Genomic DNA, 6,648 nt, shown 5'->3' on the forward strand with positions numbered 1-6,648 from the left:
GAGGTGTGTGTTATCACCAGAATTTGACCGAGTCAGAGGTGGGCCGCGACCAAGGTGGACTTGAAGAATTTACATAGAAGAAATACGTGAATCGGCCTGTTACGCAAAGTTTGGGCTAGTTTCTCCGTGTATCTATAGTTAGTAGAACGCATCTTAGATTGCAAGATAGAGTTTTCCTCGTGCACGGTTAGGTGCACGCCTAAATTAGAAAGTCCCCTGGACTATAAATATGTATCTAGGGTTTATGAAATAAACAACAACCAACGTTCACCCCAAATCAATCTCGGCGCATCGCCAACTCCTTCGTCTCGAGGGTTTCTACCGGTAAGCATCATGCTGCCTAGATCGCATCTTGCGATCTAGGCAAGACAAGCTTATTTCGTTGTTCATGCGTTGCTCGTATCGAAGCCTTTTTGATGGCGAGCAACGTAGTTATCTTAGATGTGTTAGGGTTAGCATTGTTCTTCGTATCATATGCTGTCGTAGTGCAACCCTTATACATCTAGCCGCCCTTACACCTATCTTAGGTGTAGGGCGGCACCCCGCTTGATCATTATTTAGTAGATCCGATCCGTTACGGTTGCTCCTTGTTCTTCAAGGATTAGTTTAATATCTGCAATAGTTAGGCCTTACAAAGGGTTGGAGGATCCAGCGGCACGTAGGGTGTCGTTTGCTAGTCCTAGACAGGATGTTCCGGGGATCAACCTCGCGTTGGTTTTTAGGCCTTGTCTAGGATCGGCTTACGATCACCGTGCGTGGCCGCGAGGCCCAATCGTGAGTAGGATGATCCGATTATGCGGTGAAAACCCCAAATCGTCGTAGATCGTTTTAGCTTTATCTTGATCAAGCAGGACCACCATATATTCGTGCACCTCGTACGAATCATGGGTGGATCGGCTCCTTGAGCCGATTCACGGGACAACCTCGAGAGCCGATCGAGGCTCGTATTTAATGTTTACGTGTATGCCATGCGAGAAACTAAGCGAGGCATCTCCATCACCTTCCTGGCCAGGTATAGGTCAGGTGGCACGCCCTTGCACCAGCATCGGACGTGCGTACCGCAGGCTTTGCGGGCCGTCGCTCGGAGGGACCCGGGGCCAGCCGCAGCTCTAAGTTGTTCCCGGCTCTACCTGTGTTGCCCGTCGCTGCTCGCCGGTGGGTTTCGACCGCAACACATTCGGCACGCCGGTGGGACGATCTTCGACATCAACCACATCGCCATCTACATCCGAGATGGCGGACGGCACCCCGGTCACGTACGAGGATCCGACCGACGAGCTCAAGAAGAAGTATGACGAGGTCAAAGCTATCCTCGAGGCCGATCTCATCGGCTCTTTTCACAGAACCCGTTCACATGGCATCAGGTGGAAAGGGTTCTCGCCTGACGGTGCGCTCGATGGAATAGACCTATCCACCCCATCGGAAGAACGCACCAGGTCCCTGCGTCAGGAGATCAACTACTTGGTAGCTCATTCGCTACACCGCCACTCTGAGAACCTGGTGAACACTTTGGAGCATGTCGCTCTCCGGGTGATCCAGGAGATCATGAGGCACCAGTACTCTCCGTCAGGACCAGCTCCCGGGACATACCAAGGGGAGATGCCACTCCAGTCCCGTCCATCGCTGCCATTCGCGTTGGCAGCACCAGAGGTGCCGAATTCCCCGGCATTCGTCGTCTACAAGATCGGTGGTGACCCTAGTGACTGCCAGTTCTTGCATGAGGCGCCTAAGGAGATCCCTCATGGATACATGTGCACATACGTGCCAGATTGCGGTAACTGGGCACTCACAAACCAGGCCGCAACAGCAGGGACTTCTGGGAAAGCAGGAGGAACGTCAGCGACCGATCCTGAGAAGCAGACGTGGCTAGCTAAGTATGCCACTCCGACGAACCTCCAGAGCTCAGCTCCGCGGTTGGCTCAGAGCTGGAAAAGCAAGCATGGCTGGCTAAGTACGCCACCCCGGCGAATCTTCAGAGTTCGACTCCTGCAGCCAGCACCGCGGATCAGATCAGTACCATACTGAGAGATCAGTTCGGCATGGTGCCGAAAAGGAGGGCAATCGGCTATTCCAAGCCGTACCCCGATGAGTACGAGTTGATCCCGCTACCGCCCAAGTATCGGCTCCCTGATTTCTCCAAATTCAGCGGATCAGATGGTTCCAGCTCCATCGAGCATGTGAGCCGATATTTGGCACAGCTAGGAACGGCCTCAGTGTCGGATCCACTACGCGTGAGGTTCTTCGCAGAGTCCCTCACGGGATCGGCTCGGGTGGTACACCTCGTTGCCACCGGACTCGATCCGGACTTGGAAGCAGTTGGAAGAACAGTTCCACATGCAGTTTCACTCAGAAGCTTCCGAGTCTGGCCTTGCCGATCTGGCACAAATCCGTCAGAAGCGTGGAGAAACTGTGGCAGAATACATCCAGCGCTTCAGAAATCTAAGGAACCGATGTTATTCGGCTCGTGTAACTGAAAAAGAAGCAGTCGAGTTGGCAGTGGCGGGCCTTGCATCACAAATCAAGGACATGGCCTCCCAAGCAGACTACCCTTCACTGGCGCACATGGTTCAGAAACTGTCGGCATATGAACAGCGCCACCCGGACTTGTACCGGGACAAATTCAAGCGTGCGGTAGTCCCGGTCGAGGCGAGATGAAGATGAAGGCTCGCGGGAGATCAAGAAGTAGAAGTGGCTGAATGGACTCGGGGGGCAACCCCCGTGTCCTGCAAATGGGTTAAGCCACCAGGTCCGCCCAGAGGGTTTGATTTTGACGTGACTAAAACTGAGCAAATCTTCGACCTCCTACTCAAGGAGAAGCAGTTGAAGTTACCCGAAGGCCTCAAAATCCCCACGGTACAGGAGCTGAACGGAAAGCCATACTGCAAATGGCATAACTCGTTCTCCCATGCCACCAACGACTGCAGGGTGTGGCGTCAGCAGATCCAAATGGCGATAGAACAAGGACGTCTGATTTTCAACCAGTACGCCATGAAGGTCGACACCCACCCCTTCCCCGCCGTAAACATGGTGGAGTGCACTTACCCTGAAGGTTGCCAGCCAGGATCCTCGTTCAGCATCAACATGGTAGGACCTGGACACCACGCTGGCAAGGACGGAGACGAGGGCAGCTGCTCTCACAGCAAGGACACAGAGGAGGCCGCTCCACGCGATCGGCTCCGTCACGATGGCAAGCGCTACATCACAGAGGGAGAAGTAAAGAACGTGAGATATCAGCGACCTCTCTCTGATCACCTCATCAACAAGTATGTGAGTCAGTATGACCAACGCCGACGATCCAGAGATGATGATGAAAGAGATCGTCTGGCTAGAGAAGCCAGAAGACATCGTCGGCATGATCGCGATGAGGAGGAGTACGAGCGCCGTGCCAAGGAAAAGGCAAGGGAGCAAGACGACGAAGATAGGCACTGGGACTGTCCCTTCTTCAGACACTGCTGGGATTCAGGAATGAGCCGATTGCCTACAATCGGCAATTGCCCAGAATGTAAACAGAAGAAGAAGGAGGCAGCCAACGTGTCCGTGTTCCAACGTTTAGGGCCTCTCCCGCCTCGAAGCAAGCACGCTGAGTCCCCTCGGGTGGAAGATCTCGAGGATTTGGAAGTCAATGAAGAAGAAGAAGACAGGTACCACCGGCCAAGGTGGTGCCCTGATGGACGCAGTCGTTCCCAAAAGCGTAGGGTTCAGCGATTGCGCGGCTTGGAGGAAGCCGAAAGGTTATACCTGCACAGGCTAAGGAAGGCGCGGCCTGATCTGGCCGCGAAAATTCAGCGAACCCTGGATAAAGAGGGTCGACCACAAAAAATGGAGTGGCGCCCCAAGCAAAGGAAAGCCGATGATGAAACATCGGCTGGCACAAACATGGTGCTCATCCTTCCAACGGAGTTTAGTGCTCCAGGATTAAACGGTGCACTCAATTTAGACGACGGCGAGCATATCGACATAACAAAGGATGGGGTTAGGCTGGTCTTGTCCACCGGCCTGACCATATAGCTGGAGCAAACCAATGAGCAAACGTGGCGAGGCTGATCCTTGGGATCGGCCCCAGAAATCTATGAGGGAACATTACAAAGCCTTCATTGAGCGATTCAATATGGAGGCCGATTCCAGCAATCGGCCAAAATTATCCTCACCATACGGTCTGCTTGTGTTCAACGAGGATCTAATGAGCAGCGGTCACGTCGGCGGATGAGAGTCAACACGAATCCTAACAGAGCCGACGTGCAAATACAGTGCCTTGTCGTACTACAGAGCCGATATCTGCAGTCACCTGACAGATTCGGCTCGGGGGGCACCTAATCGGATGAACATGTGCAGATGAACATGTGTGCGGTGAAATATTGGGGGCCGATAGGAAAAATCGGCCAGTAAAAAAAAAAATTCATGACATACAGCCGAGGCAAGGGCATCGACTTTAGAACTGAGAAATGAAGCCGATGCGCAGCCATCGACTTTAGTTCAGTTACACAAGATCTGCCAGCTGCGTGTTCAGAGCGCGGATTTTCGCCAAGACGGTCTTCAGGTCAGCTTCAAGGACTTCTGCTCCCGTGAAAGGATGAACAATGAGAGCTGCCTGGGTTGCAAGGAGCCGACTTTGCGCCAGTTCAGACTAGCAGAAATGTCAGTTTTGGCACAAGGCAGTTCTTTGCTCCTTAAGCCGTTGGTGCTTCATCTGCAATATCGGCTTTCGAAGGAAGAAGGGTGATCGGCTCTGGGCCCTTGGACTGAACTATGCATCCTCGCCACTGTTCTGAGGCTCGGGGGGCAGCTGATTTGGTAAACGATCTGTTTTTGGGAGCCGATTGGAGATGCATCGGCTGACCCTGCATCATAGCCTTCTCCGAAAGTGGTGAGATGTTGCAGAAGAAGGCTGCTAGAGCTATGGAGAGGGAAGCCGACGTCATTTACAGGGTTTGGACCGTCCTGTCGCTGCAAGAAAATAAAGGAGACTGGATTCTCAGAATAGCCGATGAATAGCCATCGGCTATAGGGCTGCGTAATGTTATGGTCAGATATCAAATCACAGTCTGAATTTGAGAAGTGCTTGACTGACGGTCTAATCGATTGAGTCTGGCTTCATGGGCGTTTAAGTAGGAAAAATCCGATACGTTGCTGTCGGTTTTGGTGTGGCGAGCGGAGGGCTTGAAATTGGATTAATTAAAACACAAATTGGAAGACACATTTGTTATTGATCCAAAGGAGCAGCTTTACAAGAAAGAGCCGATGGCTCTCAAAAGGGGGATCTGATGCCTAGTGCACTGCTACTACTAGTCCTACTCTACTAGTCGTCGCTGTCCTCATCGCCGCCGTTGTAGCTGCCGTCGGCGCTGCTCCCAGGGAGTTCCTCGTCGCTGCTGCCCCAGCCCTCGGCCGGAGCTTCTTCTTCCTCATCATCATCATCATCCTCGCTGTCCGCCCAAGAGCGGAAGCGCTTTGTCGGCGGGTATCCGATGGAGGAGGAGGATTCATCCTCCTCCTCTTCCTACTCATCGTCATCATCGTCTTCGCTGTCCGCCCAAGCACGGAATCGCTTTGCCGGCAGAAGCTTAGCGGGGGAGGAGGGGTCACCCTCCTCCTTTTCCGCTTCTTCCCCTACTTCTTCTTCTTCCTCCTTCCCGTCGGAGGAGGTGGGTTTTACCCAGGGATGGAGGTCGTCTTCGCTTTCGCTTATCAGCTTCCCTTCGATGAGGAACTTGAGGTCGTCTTCCCCATCGGTCAGAGGCAGGTCGCCGTCTGGCACATGATCGGAGTTTCACTCCGGCTCGCTCGATGAGAAGGACTGGAGGGAGAGGCCGGAGGAGACGGAGGAAGAGGAAGACATTGCTACAGGGAAAGAGGGTTTTTTCGGTGCCGATAGCTAGAACAGAGGAAGGGGATGAAGAGGGCTAATCAATCGGTGCAATTAAATAAAGAAGGAGCCTAGTGGAGATTTAATGCCATTGCAGTTTCCGAGGGAGTGATGCTAAAGCTATCAAATTTTGCAGAGAAGTTGAGAAGACAAGGCATCATGATGAAGGATACTGCAACATTTCTGCTCTGCCACGACATGACCCGACGAAGAAAAAGCAGAGTGATTTTGGAATTATCAATTCCAAAACCAGGGGGGCATGTGTTATCACCAGAATTTGACCGAGTCAGAGGTGGGCCGCGACCAAGGTGGACTTGAAGAATTTACATAGAAGAAATACGTGAATCGGCCTGTTACGCAAAGTTTGGGCTAGTTTGTCCGTGTATCTATAGTTAGTAGATCGCATCTTAGATTGCAAGATAGAGTTTGCCTCGTGCACGGTTAGGTGCACGCCTAAATTAGAAAGTCCCCTGGACTATAAATATGTATCTAGGGTTTATGAAATAAACAACAACCAACGTTCACCCCAAATCAATCTCGGCGCATCGCCAACTCCTTCGTCTCGAGGGTTTCTACCGTAAGCATCATGTCTGCCTAGATCGCATCTTGCGATCTAGGCAGCACAAGCTTATTTCGTTGTTCATGCGTTGCTCGTATCGAAGCCTTTTTGATGGCGAGCAACGTAGTTATCTTAGATGTGTTAGGGTTAGCATTGTTCTTCGTATCATATGCTCGTCGTAGTGCAACCCTTATACATCTAGCCGCCCTACACCTATCTTAGGTGT

Source organism: Lolium rigidum, chromosome 5, assembly GCF_022539505.1.
Source record: "Lolium rigidum isolate FL_2022 chromosome 5, APGP_CSIRO_Lrig_0.1, whole genome shotgun sequence".
Taxonomy (NCBI): Eukaryota; Viridiplantae; Streptophyta; class Magnoliopsida; order Poales; family Poaceae; genus Lolium; species Lolium rigidum.